Genomic DNA, 23,215 nt, shown 5'->3' with positions numbered 1-23,215 from the left:
CGAGTGGACGTCATCTGACTGGCAGAGGCTGCTCAACCAATAAGAGAGGCTTCCCTCCACCCCCTCCATTTCTCCTTGCCCCTGAAAGTCGAGATGCACCTGCATTTCAGGAGCAAGCCACATTGAGCACAATGGGAGTTACTTCTGAGTAGACACACATATGCTTGTGCTGGGAAAGAGAGTGGGGGACACAGAGATGGGAAACCAGCCCTCTTTCTAACCACAAGATCTCTGTAACAAAGGTGTGAAGTAGTTCCTTCCTAAGGCAATAAACCAAGCCATGGAGAATCAGTATCGCAAGTTCGGTAAAGCGCTTTACAGGCTTCAGGGAATCTGTGCTTTAAACTCTGTACTCAATTCAGGGGGATCTCTGTAAGTTCTGATGTGGACATTCGGGGGAGAAGTCTCATTGAGCACAATGGGAGCTACTTCTGAGTAAACAATGGGTTTGTGCTGGGATGGGAAACATACAGGAAACATCCTTTGACTGGGATCATGGTGAAAGGCACACCCCTGGGCAGGGCTAGCATACCTGAGGTCAACGCAGGGGTTGGGGCACACAGCAACTATACTGGGGAGAACCCAACTTGAGGAAAAGGATCAGACTTTAAGCTGTCTCAGGAAATCTGTTTTTTCCCTGATAAGCTCCAGGGTGGCTGCTGGATGGCCACGACATCATGTATCCCTAATGACCTCCAAACGCAGCCGCTCAGAGTAAGTCGCTCATGGAGACACCCGCCTGGAGATGCCAGAGATTGAACTTGGTATGTTTTACATCAAGGGTGAGCAACTTGTGGCTCTCCAGATGTTTTGGCCTACAACTCCAATCTGTACCAACCAGCATAGCCAATGGGGAGGGATGATGGGAGCTGTAGGCCAAGACAAATCGCCCACCCCTGCTTGACATGCAAAGCATGTGCTCTACCGTTGAGCTTTCACCCGTCCAAGTGGGTCAAGAGCAGCCATATATGCTCCACAATGTGTACTGGCAGCTGAGTTGGGGGTGGTTGAGCATGGGGAAGAAATGGATTTAGCTCATCTTTCCCACGCTCAACGGAGTTTTTCTGTGTCCCACTGAAATGAAAGGGAGCTGTGCCAGAGGCTATCAGCCACGTCACAAGAGAAATTTTTCCGACATAGATCATCTTCATAGAATTATGTGGGACGTCGCTTGAAAAGTGCAGTATTTATTTTGCAAGAATAACAGGGGTCAGGAAAAAGCTGTATGCATCAGATTCCGCACCCTGTGTAGTTGTGGCAAAATTAAGCCTTGTGAGTTAGTGCACTCTCCCCACCCCCCCTCCACATCCAACACGGAGATGATTGTGTAGGAAAAAGTTCAAATGTGAAGCGGTCTTATGCATGGGGTGGGGGGTGGGTAATCGTGGTGAGTGAGACGGATTGAGATTTTCCCGGCTGGGGAACTACCTGGATTCAAAAGCTGCTGAGAACAGCACCTGGAGAAGCAAAGGGGGCCTTTAAAGTGGTTACACCTCCCGCCTGCACCTGCCCACATCCTTCCTAGTGTGCATTGAAGAACAATGTGGGAAACAGAAGCGGGAAGTTCTTCATCTGATGGTTAATCTTGGAAGGTGGGGGGAGAAGTGTTAGGGCTGCAGCTCACCTGAATGACCCTTCCCTCCCCACCGCCGCCACCGCTGCCGCCGCCAAACATTGGAGAAGGCCAAGACAAATAAATTCCTCATGTTATGCTTGTTGCACAAGGGGCTATAAATTTGACCCCACCCACAGAGCTGCCAGACCTCAACCTCTCCCTCTCTCTTCCCAGAGGGTAGGATGCTGTACGAACTGTAAATCTTCCTCAACTTCCTGGGGCGGTTCTGGAAGGCAGGGCTAGAGTGCAGAACAGCCACAGTGGGTTCACTGCAATTTTAAACTGAGTTTAACAGTCTCTCCCCTCTTGTTGGAGAATTCTGGAACTGGGTCCTGTAAGAGATGGGGAGCTGCAGATCTCTAACAGAATGTTCAGCACCCTCACAAAATAAAATTCCCAAGACGTGTGTAGTGTCAGCATTATGCTCCCTGTGATGACCAGCATGGAAAGCATGTATGGCCATGCTCAGAGCTTGTTCTGAGCCAGGAGGCTAATCAGAGCTTATCTCCACGACCTGATTTATGTATATATGAAGCTGCCTAATACAGCCCAACTGCCGGTCCATCTAGCCCAGTATTGTCTACTGTGACTGCAAGTATCTCTTCAAGGTCTCAGTGGCTGATATCTTTTAACTCAGTCTTCTCCAACCTGGTTCCCTCCAGATGTTTTAGACTACAAGTTCCATAATCTCTGACCCCTGGCCATGCTATCCAGGGCTGATAGAAGTTGTAGGCCAAAACAGCTGGAGGGACCCAGGTAGGGAAGGCCATTTTAACTGGGGATGCACCAAGGATTGGACCTCAGACCTTCTGCATGGTAATCATATACTCCCCCACTGAGCTATGGCACCTCCCAATGCTAGTTCCTAAAGCAAGGATGGGGAACCTATGGACCTCCAGATATTACTGGACTGCAATTCCCATGATCCCCCACCATTGACCATGATGAGACTGGAGCCAGTGTCCAACATCTGCAGAGCTGCAGGGTCCCCATCCCTGTTCTAAAGTATATGAAGTAATAAGAAGGAAACGTGCCTCTGTGCACGCATCGACTGCATTTCCCTCACCACTGAGTAACTACCACCAGCCTCCATGCATCTGGGATGAGAGGTTTGATCTTTCAGGCTATAGAGGTAGGACTAGGCCTCAGCACAGCTTACTACAGACATTAAGGACTAAGTAGATTGTGTCTGCATTGTGTCGTGACCAAGATGTCTGTCTGGAAGATATACAGGCTGGGCAGAAGAAAGAATATAACAACACCAGGAGTTCCATTTTTTAATTTTGGGGAATATGGTGGTAAGATTGACAACAAGGCTCAAAGTCTCATTCTTGGATACATTAAAGATTAAATCACACAAACACACGTCAGTGTATTTTAAGAGCATTTCTTGTGGCTGCTTTTAAAAGCCACATAATAACTACAGCAATGTTGTTAGCACAGGCCAACGTCTTACGTTTTTGTAAAAAAATTAAATGCTTTAACAGATTAGTGCTTTTGGCTTGCTTAGCTAGTATGTATTCCTATTGAATGAGTTCTAACAAGAGTAATTCAGTGTACAGGACTAGTGAATAGGCTAGATACATAGGTACTCCTGAGGAATAGTCATGTACAGTCTGAAATACAGACAGTTGGATGCAGACACACAATTGTATACATGTCTACTCAGAAGTAAATCCCATTGCATTCAATGCAACTTACCCTTGGTAAACATGTATAGGATTTCAGCCTAATTGTTACAGCAGGGGAGACTAGAAGTCAGGGCAGTAAGTCAGCTCTGATATTATGTGCCATTAAGCAACTCCCTTCTCCCTTCTCCCATGACTCAGTTTCCTAATCCATAAAGATCTATACTCTGTAGTCCAAATTAAAATAGCCATTGAATTTAATGGCATTTATACTGGGTAAATGAGTACAGGATTGTGGTTTAACATTGAAGTTAAGTCCGACTGAAATTAATGGAACAAGTTAGTCATGACTTAAGTCCCACTGATTTTAGTGAGAATTTAATTCAACTTAACGGCGCAATCCTATGCATGTTTAGAAAAAGGCATGTTTAGAAAAAGGCATACAACTCCCAGCATTCCCCAGCCAGTGCTGGCTAGGGAATGCTGGGAGTTGTACGCCTTTTTTTCCTCTCTAAACATGCATAGGATTGTGTCCTAAGTTAGTCTGGATCCAACCCTGTATGATACATCCCTGGGAACAATATAAGATAGAAAAAGGAGTGCTCTCCCATAAGGAACTGTTTAATCCTTCTACATCTAAATATTTCACTCTAAAACAAGGCAAAATATTTGCTAGAACTGTTGATTTTTAAAATGGCTTTTGAGTCTGTGGATAGGATCGGCACAGCACGTGGTGAATACTCTGGATCAATATCAGAATGGATCAATTATTAGTAGGCAGGTAAGCCCCACAGAATACACAGAGCAAGTAAGGCTGTACCTTCCGTGGGTCACACAGTATTCAAAATGCTGAAAGCAATGGCGTAGTGGAGACAGGGCTCACAGGGTGAATAATTTTTACTATTTATTTATTTAATTTCATTTCTATATCGCCCAATCGCCAAAGCTCTCTGAGCAGTTCACAAAAATTAAAACAACAAATCACAGCATAAAACTATATAAAATATGAAAACCTGGGACCACAATATAACAGTACAACCAGAATAAAACCTAGCAGCAATGCAGAGATTTAAAATACAGATTTAAAACACCAAAGCTAAAAGACTAAGAAGCTAAAATGCTAAAATTGTTGTTGTTGTTCAGTCGTTCAGTCGTGTCCGACTCTTCGTGACCCCATGGACCATAGCACGCCAGGCCTTCCTGTCCTGCGCTCTCTCCCGGAGCGTGCTCAAGTTCATATTCATTGCATCCGTGATGCTATCTAGCCATCTCATCCTCTGCCGTCCCCTTCTCCTTTTGCCTTCAGTCTTTCCCAGCATCAGGGTCTTTTCCAGGGAGTTTTTTCTTCGCATTAGGTGGCCAAAATATTTGAGCTTCAGCTTCATTATCTGTCCTTCCAATGAGCACTCAGGGTTGATTTCCTTTAGGATGGACTGATTTGACCTCCTTGCAGTCCAGGGGACTCGTAAGAGTCTTCTCCAGCACCACAGTTTGAAAGCATCAATTCTTTGGCGCTCAGCCTTCCTTATAGTCCAGCTCTCACAGCCATACATTACTACTGGGAAAACCATAGCTTTGATTAGATGGACCTTTGTCGGCAAGGTGATGTCTCTGCTTCTTACTATGCTGTCTAGGTTGGCCATAGCTTTCCTCCCAAGGAGCAAGCGTCTTTTAATTTCATGGCTACAGTCACCGTCTGCGGTGATCTTGGAGCCCAAGAAAGTAAAATCTGTCACTGCTTCCATTTCTTCCCCTTCTATATGCCAGGAAGTGATGGGGCCAGATGCCATGATCTTAGTTTTTTTAATGTTGAGTTTCAAACCAGCTTTTGCACTCTCCTCTTTCACCCTCAACAAGAGGCTCTTTAGATCCTCTTCGCTTTCTGCCATTAGGGTGGTATCGTCTGCGTATCGGAGGTTGTTGATAATTCTCCCAGCAATCTTAATTCCGACCTCTGATTCATCCAACCCGGCATTTCTCATGATGTACTCTGCATATAAGTTAAATAAGCAGGGTGACAATATGCAGCCTTGTCGTACTCCTTTCCCAATTTTGAACCAATCGGTTGTTCCATGTCCGGTTCTTACTGTTGCTTCTTGACCCTCGTACAGGTTTCTCAGCAGACAGGTAAGGTGGTCTGGTACTCCCATCCCTTTAAGAATTTGCCACAGTTTGTTGTGATCCACACAATCAAAGGCTTTAGCGTAGTCAATGAAGCAGAAATAGACGTTTTTCTGGAATTCTCTTGCTTTCTCCATGATGCAGCGAATGTTTGCGATTTGATCTCTAGTTCCTCTGCCTCTTCGAAACCCAGCTTGTACTTCCGGTAGTTCTCGGTTCGCATACTGCTGAAGCCTAGCTTGTAGGATTTTGAGCATCACCTTGCTGGCATGTGAAATGAGCGCAATTGTGCGGTAGTTTGAACACTCTTTGGCGTTGCCCTTCTTTGGAATTGGAATGTAAACTGACCTTTTCCAGTCTTGTGGCCACTGTTGAGTGTTCCAGATTTGTTGGCATATTGAATGCAGCACTTTAACAGCATCATCTTTTAGGATTTTAAATAGCTCGGCTGGAATACTGTCATCTCCGCTAGCTTTGTTGTTACTAATGCTTCCTAAGGCCCACTTGACTTCACTCTCTAGGATGTCCGGCTCAAGTTCAGTGACCGCACTATCATGGCTATCAGGGAAATTCAGATCTTTCCTGTATAGTTCTTCTGTGTATTCTTGCCACCTCTTCTTAATCTCATCTGCTTCTGTTAGATCCCTGCCTTCTTTGTCCTTGATCATGCCCGTCTTTGCACAAAACGTTCCCTTGAGATCTCCAATTTTCTTGAAGAGATCTCTAGTCTTTCCCATTCTGTTGTTTTCCTCGATTTCTTTGCATTGTTCATTTAAGAAGGCCTTCTTGTCTCTCCTTGCTATTCTCTGGAACTCTGCATTCAGTTGGATATATCTTCCCCTTTCTCCCTTGCTTTTCGCTTCCCTTCTTTCGTGAGCTACTTGTAAAGCCTCATCAGACAGCCACTTGGCTTTCTTGCATTTCTTTTTCTTTGGGATGGATTGAGTTGCTGCCTCCTGAACAATGTTACGGACCTCCGTCCATAGTTCCTCAGGCACTCTGTCTATCAGATCTAATCCCTGAAATCTATTCCTCACCTCCACTGTATATTCATCAGGGATATGATTTAGGTCATACCTGAACGGTTTAGTGGTTTTCCCGACGTTCTTCAATTTAAGCCGAAATTTTGCAAGAAGCAGCTCATGATCTGAGCCACAGTCAGCTCCAGGTCTTGTTTTTACTGACTGTATGGAGCTTCTCCATCTTTGGCTGCAAAGGACATAATCAATCTGATTTCGATATTGACCATCTGGTGACGTCCATGTGTAGAGTCGCCTCTTGTGCTGCTGGAAAAGAGTGTTTGCTATGATCAGCGTGTTCTCTTGGCAAAACTCTATTAGCTTTTGTCCTGCTTCATTTTGTACACCAAGGCCATGCCTGCCTGTTATCCCGGTGATTTCTTGACTTCCTACTTTAGCATTCCAATCCCCTATGATGAAGAGGACATCTTTTTTTGGTGTTAGTTCTAGAAGGTGTTGTAGGTCTTCATAGAACCGATCAACCTCAGCTTCTTCGGCCTCAGTGGTTGGGGCATAGACTTGAATTACTGTGATGTTGAATGGTTTGCCTTGGATTCGTACTGAGATCATTCTATCATTTTTAAGATTGTACCCCAGTACTGCTTTTCCCACCCTTTTGTTGACTATGAGCGCTACTCCATTTCTTCTAAGGGATTCTTGCCCACAATAGTAGATATGATGGTCACCTGAATTAAATTCGCCCATGCCTGTCCATTTTAGTTCGCTGATTCCCAAGATGTCGATGTTCAATCTTGCCATCTCATGTTTGACCACCTCCAGCTTACCTTGATTCATTGATCTGACATTCCAGGTTCCTAAACAATATTGTTCTTTACAGCATCGGATTTTCTTTTCACCACCAGACACATCCACAGCTGAGTGTCCTTTCGGGTTTGGCCCAGCCGCTTCACTCTTTCTGGCGCTACTTGGAAATTCCCTCTGCTCTTCCCCAGGAGTATATTGGACACCTTCTGACCTGAGGGGCTCATCTTCCGGCGTCATATCTTTTAGCCTTGTGATACTTTCCATGGGGCTTTCTTGGCAAGAATACTGGAGTGGGTTGCCATTTCCTTCTCCAGTGGACCACATTTTGTCAGAACTCTCTGCCATGACCTGTCCGTCTTGGGTGGCCCTGCACGGCATAGCTTATGGCTTCACTGAGTTACGCAAGCCCCTTCGCCACAACAAGGCAGTGATCCATGAAGGGGAAAATGCTAAAATACTGGGAGAATAAAAAGGTCTTCATCTGGTGCAGGAAGAAGTATGATGTTGGTGTCAGGCGAACCTCTCTAGGGAGCTCATTCCACAGCCAGGGTGCCACAGCAGAAAAGGCCCTCTTCCTGGTAACCACCCGCCTCACGTCCTTTGGCAGGTGCTCATGGAGAAGGACCGCTGAAGATGATCTTAGAGTCTGGGCAGGCACATATGGGAGGAGGTGATCCTTCAGATAACCTGGCCCCAAGCCATGAAGGGCTTTGAGTGTTAATACCAGCACTTTGAATTGGGCTTGGAAATGGACTGGCAGGGATGATGATGGGCAATTAAGATCCATTAGCTTTACAAAAGACCGGCTCCAGGTGGAGATGAAAACTGCTAGAACTGGTTCAGGGATATGGATCAGCACAGCTGCCTGTATTTTTGGATTCTCCTTGTGGGGGGTGGCTATGGGGACTGTCATGATGAGTGCCTGCACTTCAAAGTTTAGCACTACTCCACTGGCTGGAAGAAGAGCTTTCTGGTCATGGCTGGCGCCAGTGGCCATCGCAGTCAGGCAGTTGTTAATAAAGGGCCCACTTTCTGAGAGCTAATGCACCTATCTCGATTCTCACATAGTACAGGGCCCATTACGGAGGCAGCCCCACCGCAAGCAAAAGCGCACCCCAGAGATGCCTGTGACACCACTGGAGATTCTCTGTTTAGGCCTGAGTTTTGCCAAGCGCTGTGTGAGATGATTGTTCATCTCAGAGCAGCCTGATGCGATGTAGTGGATCTGGGGCATTTCCCTAGCTTGCAGGCCTTGATGCCCTCTGTCCCCACCAACTATGTATCACCTCTCAAAGGCCAAGGTGGCCAAGCAACCCTGGATAGTGGACCCGGCCCTCTTTACAGCCACAAGAATTCTTGGAGAGTGAGGAGGAAACCAATTCAGAATTTAATACAAAATTGTGTGACACAAAAGATAATGTTTACTATGCCCAGGCAGTTGTTAAAAGTTGGGTCTTCTTTTAAACAGAGTGAAAAGGCTTAAAGACGAATTATGTCAGTTGGGTTACTAACTGCAGAAAAAGTACAATAAACAGAAGTATGGGAAAGATCTATGGCCATTTTGGAGCCCTTAATTTTGCCTGAGAAATGGGGCAAAGAATAGCCAGCAGAGGGTACTCTTAGACCTTCTGAATATCAGTGGTCTCTTGGATGGTCACCAGTTGTACATGTGACTTGTCTTTTTGAAGTAATTTCGGTATGACATGGTCAAACCCTCTTGCCAACTCATTCCTCCAGTGATTAAATGTTAGATTAACTCATGGGCCTTCGTAGATTGCTGAAATCTCAACAGTTTGGAGTCAGAGCCAAGAATCAGCCTGGGAACTTGTGAAGAGGGATATGGCTTTCTTTGTTGATGTTGCTCTGATATCTCCTCTTAGATTTGCCTTCCAGCCTCTGAGAGAACATTTTCAAGCTTTACTTTGTAGCCATGAGGCCTGAGAGCTTGCTTGTTTTATTGGCACGCAAGCCGAGAGTCACCATGCATTAGGAGTCTGAAAGGTGACCTTGGATTCCACACCAGGCATTATGCCATGCTTGGACGTAACGTGCCCAGTCCAGCACGGTCAGTTGGGTATCTTTAGAGCCACACTATTGGTGCTTTATTTCCCCCGCCACCCTCTCTTCCATACGCTCAACTGCAAGAAGCTGAGCACCCAGCATCACGCTCCCTGCCCATTTGCCTTTCGTTGGCACATGGCGTCTCTTATTAACAGGCTCACTCTCTGCTGGGCAATGTGATGCTCACTTGGCTGAACAGGGCTAGCCATGCGAATCTAGAGCTGACTATAAATATTTTCAGAGTCTTAATTGCAGTAAATTATCAGATTAGACGGGAGACTCAGCTAGCTCTCAGACCAGACAAGAGTCACTGCATCTCTGAAATAATTGGCAGAGAGCTTATTGCATGGCTGTGTGTACACACCTGAAAATGTGATCTTTTGCTTCAGCTAAGGTACACCCCAAACCTATAGCAAAAAGTTTTGAGGGAGGGGCCCAATGTTCAGTGGAAGGAGAGAACTGTATAATTAGTACAGTACTGGTGACTGGGGCGGGGGCGGATACAAGTACAGGTAACCTAAGGCTGTGATCCTTTGTACACTTACTTAACAGAAAGCTACAACTAACACAGTGGGATTTACTTCCAAGTAGACATGCATAGGATTGGGCTGTTTTATCAAGTCATTTTCATAAATTAAAATGAAATTGTAGTACAAACTTTAAGAAGTGTCCCATGTGCTTGTCAGCTATTCCAGCCTTTGAACTCAGGAAGGAGAGTACTTTCAGTAATTGGGTAAAATACTGTCTGCATGGTTTTTGTTATATCTTCATAAGTAGAAAGACTCTCTCACTCTCACGCACACTCATACCATTGCCCAGTTTGAGTCTAGAAAGGTCAGCATTTGTTTAATTTTTGATATTTCTTTTTGCTATAAATGCAAAATTATGAACTGTAAATACAGAGTTTCAAAAACAATTGCACATCACAACAAATGCCCAGATTCATATACCTCCAAAATAATCCTCTCTGAAGAAGGAAAAATATGATCAAGAGAAACAAAAGAATAAGGCAAAAATATACATATTCATTATATAACCACACATATTGGGCTGTGATTCAAAGCAAGTATAAGTTAGAATAATTTAACTTGTGCTAACTTACCCATGATCTAACAAAAAGATCATACAATTGATTAAAAAAAAAACTTCCTCAGTGGTTTTTTCCTGGCATGAACAAACATTAACAATCAATTTTGTAGTTCTTTATTAAGCCATATTTTAATTGATGGAATCTGTGTGTGAAAGTAGGCCTGACTAGGACTTGTAAGTAGTTTGGTTCAGGCAAGGTGCCTGATGGGATTGAGTGTATGCATGTGTGTGTGACCATGAGATGGTAGTTATAATTTGCTTATAAGCAAGAAATTCCTATCCACCTAAGTAACTCATCCCTAAAGATAAGAAGGCCGCTGTGCTGATAAGACTGTCCTGAGTAGTAATTGGTTTCTGAGCATGCATAGTGTGTTTTTCTTTGTTCTCCAACTTTCAGTCTATATAAATGCGTCCTGTTTTCTTTTGGAGGGAGAGACACAGTTTTGTCTGTCTCTCCCACGGCCATGATGTGCTTTAATAAATTTCTGACTGTTCAACCTAAGCTTCCTTGGATATTTCCTTAACATGTGAAACCTTCTAGTTTGGAGCCTGAAGACATCCTAGCTGCTCCCAACATGTGTGCAGCAAGCTTGATACGATGGGTTGATTCCAAAGATGCTCTCCTGTGTGCAAAAGGTTTCTGTCTCTTCCTCCTGCTCACAGAAGTGTAGTTTTATCCTCACACTAGAACAGGTTCCTTTTTGGAACCATGAGCACATTTGGGAAACTGCTGTGGGCACCACCACAAAATGTCTCCCCTGGAAGAAGTGGCAAGTCATATAATGGCTGTTGTGGCGGCCTGGCTAGTCAAAGGTGAGCTAAAGAAGGGTGGGAGAGAGAAACAGTGATGCTAGAGGCTGGGAGGGAGGGTGAAATAGCAAGGTAGAGGAGAGAGAAAGGGCAAGGCTAGAGGCTGGGCAGGGGCGAAACAGCAGGGTATAAAGTGTGGAGAGAAATAGCGATGTTAGAGACTGGGAGGGAGGGGGAAACCACAAGGCAAAGGGGTAGAGGGGAGATAAAGAACAAGGCTAGAGGCTAGAAAGTGGGCTGCCCTAACCTTTTCCAAGGTATTTCTTAAAACAATTTTTTTGAAAGGGGCAGGGAGGGGAGAGCTTCGTGGGCGCCACTGGACCCCTGCACTAGAGCAAGAGAAAAGTTAAACCCTTATACGTTCTTCCACTTGTGCAACCTCTTGTGCAAGTGAAAGCTGGAGCACTGCTATAGAACCTACCTATAGTACAGTGAGAACAATTATGCAAGTGTTTGCAGAACAACAGCGACTGGCAGCTTTTTTTCTCTCTCTCTCATGGTTCTTTGGACCTCATCCAACCCTTTGATTTTCAGCACATTTTAAAAAGATTTATTTATTTATATTGCATCAACAATGCCATAGTGCTTTGCAGAATACAAGTAGTCAGGTCCCTGCCACAAGGAGCTTACAATCTAAATTTTCAAATTTAACCCTGGAGAAACAACAAAGGAAGTGAATGGTAGTGGATGAAGGGGTAAATAGGAGAGGAATGTGTGATTATCCCAGTTACATCAGGGGTCCCCAACCTTTTTGGTTCAATGGGCACATTTGGAATTTTGAGAGTGTTGTGAGTATTCTCACAAAATGGCTGCCATGGGGTGGGGGGCGGTCCCAACACATTCATTTCACAGAAGGCAAACTGGTGGGATTAAAAGAAAAGTAAGTTGCCCAAGCACCTAAGTACAAGGCAGTGGAGGGCTCTGAGGTCCAAAACTCAAAACCACTCTTTTGAACCCAAATAAAGATGTGCTGGATGGCTTTGCAGCATGCCAGCCTCCCAGTTAAAAAAAAATAATTCTTAAGAAATAAAATAAAAATCAGGAAGGTCAGACAATATCTGGAGGGCCACAAATTGCCCACCTCTGAAGTAGGGTGTGGGAACTAGGGGTCCCTTGGGAGGCTTAGAGGACACATCAGTCAGGAAGGTAGACAATAACTTTATTGTCTCTCTTAAACAAGGACAAAACAGCCAGAGGAAAATGGCTGACTCCACCCAGATACAGCTAAGTCCAATGCAACCTATTGACAAAACTGTACAGTGAGACAATCCACACAACACCCCAGGCATCACAAAAAAAGGTGGGTTCATGGAGTGATTTGAAGGAAGTATTTAAAAGTGTCATCTCGCAAGTATGCTGGGAAGCTGCTGCAAGCATACATGGGTGCAAGGGAGAAAGAGGGCGCAGCGGACATTCGCCCTGTGGAGGTGATGGAGCTGGAAGAATAAAGGTCATGGGAAGGGATGTATTGGGATATAAAAGTGGAGAGATAAGGGAAGGGAAGGCCTTGGAAGGCTTTGAAGGAAAGAACAAACAGATTGAATAGTTGTCAGAATGCCAGTCAAGGCCCGCTGTACCTTCAGGCAGAGTCAGGCAGCTGATTTGGGGTGTCATGAAAGGGCAGCAAATTGTTACTTACATTTTTAAAATTATTATTGTATTTTTACTGCCTGGATTGGGAAGACAGGCACTTGTGGGATTTTCTGCCTCAAGAGCCAAAAAATAACTTGACGGGCCTTTGGTCCTATGTACCTTGACTTTAGACCAAAGAGCTTCGGCTATTGGGCAGTATAGAAATGAAATAAATAACATAACATAAAAATAAATAGAGGAAGGGATGCTATTTGCTGCTGTGCCTCAGGAAGCAAAATGTCTTGGGCAGGACCTGAAGTTGGTTTAGAAATTCAAGGGGTGGGGGAGACACCTCACATGATCAGAACAATGAGAGAAATGCATTTCATAGCTAAGTAACAACGGGATCTAACAACAAATGACAGTTATATACTTAATAATTTGAATAAATCCTGTAATTTGGAGTCTTAATTATGTAATTTGGGAGCAAAACCACCAAATATGAAAAAAGTCTACTTAACATGTTTAATAGAAAAGCAAGAAAACTTGGAGCAAGTTGGTGGCCTTTAGCCAAACATTTAAGGTTTCTTTTAACCTCACAGTTCTGTATATGGCAGCATTCCTACGGGTCTTTTAGCCCTAGTTTACTATTAGAATTGCAGCTGGATGTGCACTTATCCCATGAAGTAGCCCTTATGGATCCTTCAGAAGCCATTTACATCACAATAGTTGCATTTCTATGGAAAGTTAGGGGCAAGAGGGTATATGGAAAATGCAACTCCCTTGAGAATAAATGCAGTCCCTGTGGAACTGTCATCTTCTTGATCCCCAACAAGTATGTATAATTTGCTCCCTAATATATTATTTCACATGAATCTAACCTCTGTTAATAAGATTTAAATGCAGTGGGTTTTTTAATTTATCTTTGGAAAATTAATTAAAATTTAAAAATACATTTTTTTGCCTGAGGTGAAGGTCAAGATCCTTTTCCGTGTTCCATATATAGAAGCCAACTGGACTACGGGTTGAATCTTATTTCAACACTTGTGTTGTGCCAGCATCTTCTACTACATCTGAGGGCAGACTAGCTTAGGGGGCGCAGGGCAGGCCATATGGCACACAACACGCAGCTCTATCCTCAGACAACTTGCTGCTGCTTCCTGCCTGCCCGCCCCCCCGCCCCCAAATCAACCACTGCCTGAGGCAGCCACCTCACCCTAACTAATAGCTAATGGTAGGGCCAGCCCTGGAAGGCAGGGTGTAAAAATATTGCTTATATTGACACTTGTAGTCAGCATTTAAAAAGTACATTCCTTTTCCGTATGATGTAGAAGGTATTCTGCTGTTCAGTTTATAAAATGAGAAGTGCCGGTGTGTGGATTTCCCTGGAAACCTTGTCCCCTGACCTGGATGCCCTTACCCATGCACTTAAGATGTGTATGAAATGGGTTGTGCTCACTCAGTGGTGTGGAGAATACACTCTATACATGTTGAGTGGCACCCTGCTTTATTATATTGCTATTTCATGTCTCCAAAGTGTAAAGAGCCTCTGCAATTAAGCCCAGGAGTCAGAATAAGCCCTGCTGCTGTGTACTACAGGTGGATCTAGCAAGGGGTAATATAGTAAAAGGTACACTACTTTTTATTATTTTGTATGGGGTTTTATAAGTCCTTCCCATATCCTAATAAAATACAGTTGCCCAGTCGAGAAACCGCAGAAGCACCAGAAAGCATTTGGGTGCATCTGCAGATGAATACATCTACATATATTGCCGGTTGGTTAGATAAAAGTGTTTCTGCCTGCCCACCCCCTGCAGGCTTTTGCGCCCCCTCCCCCAGTAAAGCAGTTCCTGGTTGCTATTTCCACATTCAAGACTGCATTTGCTGGCCCTGGCCCTTCTGTTCATCCTCTAAGACTTCTCCACAGGTGCGTTTGGAAATCAGTGGCAGCATGAGGAACTTCACCGAGATCTTCCAAGGCCTAGAGCTAACTCCCTCGCTAACCGCTAAAACAAGGATGGGGTAAGGAGCAATTTCAGAATAATTCACTTAATATTCCAGGGAAATGATGACTTGGCAAAGGATTACACCTAACCAACCAAGCAGATGCTGGCTGGGGACGCTTGTGGTTTCTGAACTCTCAGTTGAAATTACTTGTATGGTTTTTGGGGTTTCCTTTCCCACCCTAAAGGCTAGAAACTTGCTCTGGAGAAGAGAGGAAGAGAGAATGAAAGGCAGGAAGGAATCCTCAGGCTTCTCCTAACTAGGTTCCACATAGGTCAGAGTCTTAGTTCTTAGCAGCTGTGTTTCTCTCGCAAAGCAAGTGAGGTGATACTTTTATTACACCAGCTAATCACATGCATAAGCAGCAAGTGCTGTCTATTGGCTTTTGTCTAAATTTCAAGATATCCCAAGTTCTTTAGCACTCAGTTGCCTTGCCCTGCACTTTCCTCTGTGGCATCAGAACAGCTACACCAATGTTAAGCAAAGGGCTTGTGACATCTCTTTATGTTCAGGCACGCTGTAGTGTTGGAGCCTATCATAGTTTTGGGGTGCTTCCAAATGAGGCTTTTAATATGCAATCAACCTGCCTCATTTATGGATTTTTAACGGGGATCCAGAGAATGTCTCCCACTCAGAACCCTCCCATGTTTTCCGACCGCTTCTTCCATCTTTTTTAATTACCGCAGGAAATCTATTAAGAAAGAAAAGACGTAATAGCTGCACAGTGCCTTCTTATAGTTAGTGCTAGGACCCCTCCAACTCAAAGCACCGACTCTAGGCTGTATTCCTTAGAAATGGTCTGGGGAATGCTGCAAGAGGCATTTTTTTGTAAACGTTTTGGAATCCATTTTTCTAGACTAATTTGAACTTGCTGAATTTGAAAATCATTCTCCCAAACCCAATTTCTCAACCAGAAGCTCAGCATTCAAGATGGTGTCCGAGCTGGCATCTTGAACTAATGCTTCCTGTTTCTATGGCTGAATGGGAGCTTGAGAAAAACAATCAACAACTGAATTCGGAATTTTAGGGACCAACAAAGTCAGTACACCAAAGATTATTCCTGAATCTGAATGATGAAAAAAAAGCAAAGGGGTTAGACAAGGCGTTCTTAACCTAGTGCCCTCCTGATGTTTTGGACTATGGGTTTTTCTACACGAGGCATTTATCGTGCGCTCATTGTTTACAGGTTCTATAGATGACATCATGACCCTCCAGCTTCTCTTCTGTGTCTAACCAGCATTTTGGTAAGTTTTTTAGAACACAGAAAATGTGGCATTTAATTGTGAAAGCAAAAGAAAGCACAATTTCCTTTTGTGTATTTGCATTTTGCCACTATACCACAGTGTCACCTAGAGGTTATGTAGTGGAAAAGCAGGAAAAGAAACACTCCTTGTGTAGTGCTCAGAGCTCAATTCTGTGACGAAGCCGAAAGTAGATATAATGGATTAACAGCCTCGTATAGAAAAGCTCTACAACTCCCAGAATTCCTGACCATTAGCCATGCTGATTAGAGGTGATGGGAATTGAAGTCAAAATATCTGGAGGACACCAGGTTAGGGAAGACTGGGTTAGACTCTAACCATTAGAAGCTTTGAAGGGCACGTGCAGAGAACCCAGAGGACAAGGAGGAGATTGCCAGGAGAGGACGGGGGTGGGTGGGTGTTGCAGGACTGTTAGGGGAGTTTTCAAAGTTGCGTGAACATAATGATTTGGCCAAGTGAGATTATGTACACATGGGTTGGCGTTGACCTGATAATGTTGTGAGCCCATTAATAGTAATAATACTAATAAGCACTGATAGGATGCTTAGAGTTTTCAAAGCACTTCACATCAAGGATCTCAGTCATCCTTACAGCAGTCCTATTAAGTAGGCCCATATTGTTATATACGCATATTTCAGGGGGAAGGGGCAACTGAGTGAATACTGTGGGATTCCCCAAAGGCCTCCTTGCAAGTTAAAACTTGGGGGGAAATTTGAACCACAAACCTACTGGCTTAGAACTCACAGTACAATCAGTCCTGTGCGTATTTACTCAGAAGTAAGGCCTACAGAATTCAGTGAGACTTACTCCAAGCAAAGTATGTATAAGATTGCAGCCTTAGCCACTATTCTGTACCAGGAAGAAAAATATTAAGCAGGAGTGTCTTGCTGGGATTCACTTAGGGTGGCCAAATGCAAAAGACGACAGGGCTCCAGCACGTTTAATAGTTGTGCAGAAGAGGGGATTTGAGCAGGTGTAGCTTGCATGACAAACTACACCTCGTGAAATAAATTATCTTTTTCTACAAAAGTGTTAGAGGCAGACAAACTCTGTCCTCTTTTGCATCTGGCCACCCGAGAATTAAGGCTAGCCTTACCATAATGCCATGTGAAAGCAGTTGCTTCGGACAACAGATTCCAAGTGGGACACCATTTTCCTGCCCCCAGTCTCATTGCTGACCCTGCACCCTTTGTGTTTTGGCCTTTCAGGCCATCACTAAAGGTGCAGAAGCCCCGCCAGAAGGAAGCAGGTAACTCCACCTCATTCTGACCTTGCAGTTTGGGGAGTTGACCCACAAGATCAAGCTAGGTGTGAGTCCTTTCAAAGGATGTTGCTGTGTCTTCCTCCAGGTACGCCTGGAGTCTGGCTCAGTTTGCAAAGGAGTTGAAGCCCAATAATGCCCCATAATGAAAACCCTGTGGCGTATTTATAATGAACAATTTGCACCTACTGTTTACCTTGATTAGAAGAACAAGGTTGAAAGTGACTAGCTGGGGCAATAGTTGGTTCTAAGACAAGAATACATCATGGGGGAGGGTGACAGGCTTTCTCGGTGTGACTTCCTTTGCCAATGCACAAGCAAGGGTTTTATTTCTCAGACGGGAGGTGCAAAGGCGCAAGCGTGCCTGGAAGTCTTCTATCCTTCTTGCAGATATTTGGTGGCTGCTAGCTGTGAGGGAAAGCCACTCTGCACATGCTCAGAGGAACTCATCCAGTGATGAAAGTGAGTTCTGTGTTTTCCTAGAACCCCTGTTATACCAGAACTATGCTATACCAGAACTATTATCTTTTAAAAAGCCATGGCAGAGAAGGGACCACTCACATACCTTGTGCTGTGAGCCAACTGTTGACCGGGTTCACACAACACGCTAACCGACATGCCATGGTTGAGTGTGGGTTGTTATTGAACTGTGGGTGAACTTTTGTCTGAACCCAGGACATTTTCCATAGGGTGGCTTGTTAACCATAGAGCGTGGTTTATTTTTGTCAGACAAGCCACCCTGAGAACCTATGGTTTGTTGTTGGGTTGTTCAGGGTGGTTAACAAGCCACCTGGCAGAAAATGTCCTGGTTTCAGACAATATGCTAACCCACAGTTCAACAAACAACCCACGATTCAACAACAACCCACACTCAACCACTGACTGTGGGTTACTGTGTTGTGTGAACAACCCCATTATCATGCTTCAGGAATGCCTGTTGTTCTGGCCTAAACACCAGACCGCAGTTCCATATGCTGCCTGCCTGCCTGCTGTTCTCCTTTCCCCCCAAATCTAAAATGGTGTCTTTGACATTTCAGTGATTAAACTGAAAGAAACATCAGGAGTTAAACTACATATGATGTGGAAGGTGTGCGTGATCAGTCTCTGGAAATGCAGCGGGGAGGAGGTGGACTGCTGCAAATTAGATCGCAGCAGATGAGAGTATGCATCAAAGAGATTCTTGGCCCTTTCCAGTTCCCAAACTACAGGAGACACAGAGGAAACTTTCCCCATTTACCAGTAGTGATGGCCCCTTTATTTACTAGTTTAGAAGGTATGTGGAGTGGGGATACCTGCCCATTTTCATCACTGCTCTGTTCTCCAGTTAGCTTGCTGGTACAGAAAAATATATGCTGTGCATAGAGTTAGATTAATCCCGCCTCCCTCAAGAGGATACCCTCTAGATATTTTGGACGATAACTCCCAGCTGGACTAGTGCATGAGTAATATACTAATATACAATAAAAACAAAATGACTGCCCCACTCATCGTATTTCAAACTCTCTTCCGCCTAATATAGAAGGAAGCTGGTTGGGGTTACTGAGTGGTGACACTCTACATTTGTGTGTGTGTCTCTCTCCCCCCACCCCCACCCCCACCCCCACGACACTCAGTCTAGTGAGTTCTAGGTTTCTCCAGACTTGCTGGAGAAATAACATATTATGGATTGGATCAAGGTATTTAGCTGAGCCAAAGCTCAGCAGAGCTCAGTCTCGGACTGAATGCTAGTAATTAGCTAGGCACGTGTGAATGTCGTTGGGCATATACAGAGTGCTGCCAAGCAGCTACAGCAAGCCCCCTTCTACCCATGGGATTCAGGATAAGGCTTCCAGAGCAAAGAACATGGTTTCCAGGCAAATTTCAGCACCAACTTCTCTCTTTTTGGAAATGAATTGCCAATTAGATGACAGTTTCCATGTCTTTGCTCTGCAATGGCTCTACAGGAAATGGAAACCTGTAGCAGGTAAAGACCAAGTTTTGTTTTCTTTAAGTAGCAGCACTTCAATCAATGTGCAATGCAGAAAGGATGTTGCTCCTTCACTTAGGTGGGAAGGTAAGCTGAACTTCCTTTTCCACAGGTTTGCTGTTGAGGATCATAGTAAGCCAGCACTGACACTTAGTCAATGTGTACTAATGGTGTCAAGGAACACTTAATTACAATGCCCCGCAAAGTGTAGCTCAATTACACATGATAAATTTTGTTCTCCTTCTGTGCACTTTCCCCTTCCCTGGATGGTGTAACCAAGGACAAGGTCTGCACCAGTGCACTGAGAAGTCTAACTGAGGTGGAAGAGGAGGCATCCTTCTCCCTCTGGTGCAGCCTGTCCTGTCCTTTCATGGCTGGCTTGCCTTCAGGAAGGCAAGCAAGGTGTGAAAAGAGGGAGACCTTCCCGTGGACTTACTTTGACATCAGCCCCATTGGGTGGAGGTAGTATGTTTCTATGTGCTTACGTGCACAAATGACTTTGCATTGTATGAGTACCTTTTGAGTATTATAAACTGGAACAGGTCCAGAGGAGGGCTACAAAGAAGACGAAGGGCCCCTGGAGTCCAAGTCCTCTGAAGAAAGGAAACATGGGTATGTCTCACCTGGAGAAAAGATGTTTAAGGGCACAATCCTATGCATGTTTACACAGAAGTCCTACAATTCCCAGCATTCCCCAGCCAACCATGCTGGCTGGGGAATGCTGGGAACTGAAGGACTTTTTTCTGTCTAAACATGCATAGGATTGCGTCGTAAGAGGCAATATGGTAGCCACCTTCAAATATTTGATGGAATGTCACATAGAGGATGGAGCAAATTTGTTTTCAGGTTCAAATGACAAGAAAACAGATTGCAACTAAACATTAGGAAGAACTTCCTGACAGTACAAGCTGTTTAAGAGTGGAACAGAGTGCCTCAGGACATGGTGGGCTCTCCTTGCTTAGAGGTTTTTAAGCAGAGCCTGGAGGGCCACTTATCAGGGATACTGTAATAGCGGATTTCCTGCATCGGTGATGGGTTGGACTAGATGACTTTGAGGTCCCTCCCAACTCTGATCCTACGATTCTGTGTTCTTGGGGCAAGGGATTTGTTTAGGTACCTTTTACTACCACCCCCGCCCAACTAGATAGAATCACATTCTATGAAGCCCCCGTAACCGACATGCACATGCACAAACCCTCAAAGGGTCCTCCTGTGAATGTCCTCTGTCAATTATTTCATCAACAGCTTACATATTTCCAAATGTTCTCCTGGTGATGTGAACATAGATAGCCCAGGGACAGAAATGAAGCAATGAGATGCTTGGCGGATAAGAGCGTAGAAGAGGAAGCAAGTCAGTGGTCGGACTGGCATAAGGAAATTGTGGGTGATGTTGTCCCTCCTTTTTGTCGTGTTTGGCTCAAACTTAAGACAGAATGAATGAAGGGAGACTTCGCTTCCGACTGGACAGATTAGGGACTGTAATGTAGGAATCCCGTCGCCATGGGTGGATTCCACACCATAAATAAACCAGTACTCACTCTCAGGCCCGCACCTGTGTTTATCTGTCTGTGTCTCGGCTTCCGTTCAGCCGGGAGGGAGAGGGGGGCATGGAGGAAGGAAGGGGAATATCTTCAGTTGCTTGAACAGACTTGTGTGGGGCTAAAACAAAACAAAACATTGGGGCAAGCTAAGAGAGAAAAGGCAGAGTAGCCAAATGTTTTTTGGGGGAGTGCAGCAGCAGGCAGTATATAAACTGGAAAGTGGTCGTGTTTCGTGTGGTTTGCTGTAATGGGGAAAGAGCCAAAGGTTACACATTATGATGGGAGTGATGGAGGGGATATCTGGGGCAAACGTATTAGGGGAGGATAGGTAAGAACAGATCTGGTTGCTATGGCGGACATTGTGGGATATTTGGGGTTGGTCATTAATACTGGGGTTGCTGTGAGGCCTCAAAGGCAGTTAAATTATAGGAGAGAGAGGTTGCTACAGGGAGCATTTTGATAGGCATGTTTGCAATGGAGGATAGCCAAAGATTTGTAAAATTTATCAGCAACCGGTTTGAGTTAAACCAGGTTCAAACCTGCTTAAATCTCATGGCTACTGACCAAGGAACTCTGGGAATAGTAGTTCAGAGAAAGCGGGATGGGAAAATCAAATCAAGAAGTCTCAGTCAACACCTTTATGAACTGGCACATTCCAGGAATCCATTATATGTAAACCATGTTTCAATCTGTAGCATAGGAAAGGGAAGACCCTTCCATGTAACAGTATTGTGGACAGGCTGTTATGGCCTAGCTGTATCTAGGAATGTTCTGGAGGTTTGGCGAAGGGGCTATGAAAGGTGTGTTAAGCTGCCACAAAATGTGTTAGGCAGCTTCTTCTTGACAACAGCTGGTTATGTGACATCTAGAAAAAGTCACATCCATAGAATCATATGCAACAATTACATGGTTAATGGAAGCGAAGAAAGAATAGGAAGTCTTGGGCAGGTTGTGATGAGACATTTAAGGAAAATGTGTTGGTTAGCTTTGGTGTCAAGAGCAGTTGGCTATGTATCTGTGGGAATTTAGATAGCATGCCAATAACTATAACAGACTCTAGAGCAAGCCACAGTGACTGTCACATCTGTCTGAGAGTTTATCCACACACCATCATTTGATGAGGTGGGGGGCATTGGGTTTTACAACATAAATTTCACATTTCATGGATCTACCCATTGGAAATATCCACACATCTCTGCTTCCATCTTTCATTTTTCTAGGAATGCAGATTTGGGAGTGATTCTAGAACCTGCAAAAACCTGCAAGAAAATGGAATTTTGCTCTAAGAATAATTTATTGGAAGGAATTGTCAAAAGCAATTTGTTATGGTAAGTATTGGGGCATCCAAGTGGGAATGACAGTGGTGGCTGTCTGAAGTATGTAGCCAGCATAAGTTTCTCAGTTCTGTGTTTGCCTCATAATGTTAATGCAGGGACTGGGGAGGCATTTGCAGGGGAGAACTGGCAGGTGAAGGGGCTTTTCAGTCCTTCTCATGCCTGCCAGTTCTCTCCCACAGTTCTTCCCTCTCCTATTTTTTTGTGGTGTGTTTTCCCCCTTCTTCTCACAGAGGGCTCTGAGACTAAGGTGGCCACTTGTGAATCACCAAAAAAGAGGAGTGTATCTCCAAAAACGAGGACGTAGATTTGCATAAAAATTGCATATGGCAATTTATATGTATAGATGCAAATTTAGAATTTAAATAAAAATACAGTACATCTCCCCGTATTGTGGAAGACTGACCAGGTGACCACCTGTGTGCCCGCTCAGTCTGCTGTCTAGGTGCTGTTGATGGGTGACTTCAAGGCCCAATTCTTCCTTCTGGTGGTTCTTTATCTTAATACCAGACTTGGACTGGACAGCCCTTCAAACAACAGACTTCAAAATTGAGGATTGGCAGCCCTTCAAATAGAGGACTGTCCTCTGTAAAAGAGGACATGTGGCCACACTATGATTAAGACATGAAATAATAGAGGGAGGGTCAGCAAGGGAGACTCAGCAGGTGAGGGAATGTTTAAGCAGTGGAGACTGGTGGCTCTGATTTTGGTGGGGCTGTGCATCCGTTCTGAGTTTCAGTCAGAACTAGCCAGAATGCTAAAAGAGCTCTCCAAGGTCTTGCACCCTACCCCCAAAATAGTTTCAACACCTTGGATTGCTCCTTCAGAGTTCTGGCTGGTTCTGACTGGAACCCAGAATGTGTGCACAGCCCCACCAAAATCAGAACCACCAGCCTCCACTGGGTTTGAGCATCCCCATACCTGCAGATTCTCCCCTGCAAATGCCCTTGACTCCCACATTACCATGAACCAACCAGGATGCAGTTAGGATATGTGTTTGCCAGTCCAATGTGTAGGCCCACATTGAGGTCGCATGCAGGTGATTTAGTGTGGAACCCAAAACGAGTAGGGAACTGATCCAAAGAAAAGAGAGCCTAACGTGGTGTGGGTTTCCTGAGCCAACACTGCAATTTACCCTGAGGGGACATGGGCACGTCTGCAGTACCT

The 23,215-nt window shown here is 44.6% G+C and overlaps 1 protein-coding gene across 6 annotated transcripts in view; it reads left to right on the top strand.

Moving 5' to 3' along the window:
• Positions 1–23,215, top strand: part of SP6 (Sp6 transcription factor) — a 124,056-nt gene that overhangs the window by 8,556 nt on the left and 92,285 nt on the right. For 2 of the 6 annotated variants that reach the window (XR_014783827.1, XM_084804748.1), the window contains exons 3-5: positions 14,608–14,702; positions 15,871–15,928; positions 21,935–22,042. The gene's annotated coding sequence lies outside the window, so the exon portion shown is untranslated. Of the gene's footprint in view, positions 1–645; positions 766–12,288; positions 12,409–14,607; positions 14,703–15,870; positions 15,929–21,934; positions 22,043–23,215 lie in introns of those variants that run through there. The other 4 variants (XM_084804747.1, XR_014783828.1, XR_014783830.1 and 1 more) reach the window with 4 other exon arrangements.

This window comes from Heloderma suspectum, chromosome 6, assembly GCF_057233095.1.
Source record: "Heloderma suspectum isolate Gila_16-S chromosome 6, 16-S_ref, whole genome shotgun sequence".
NCBI lineage: Eukaryota > Metazoa > Chordata > Lepidosauria > Squamata > Helodermatidae > Heloderma > Heloderma suspectum.
This window is presented reverse-complemented; position numbering and strand designations above follow the sequence as displayed.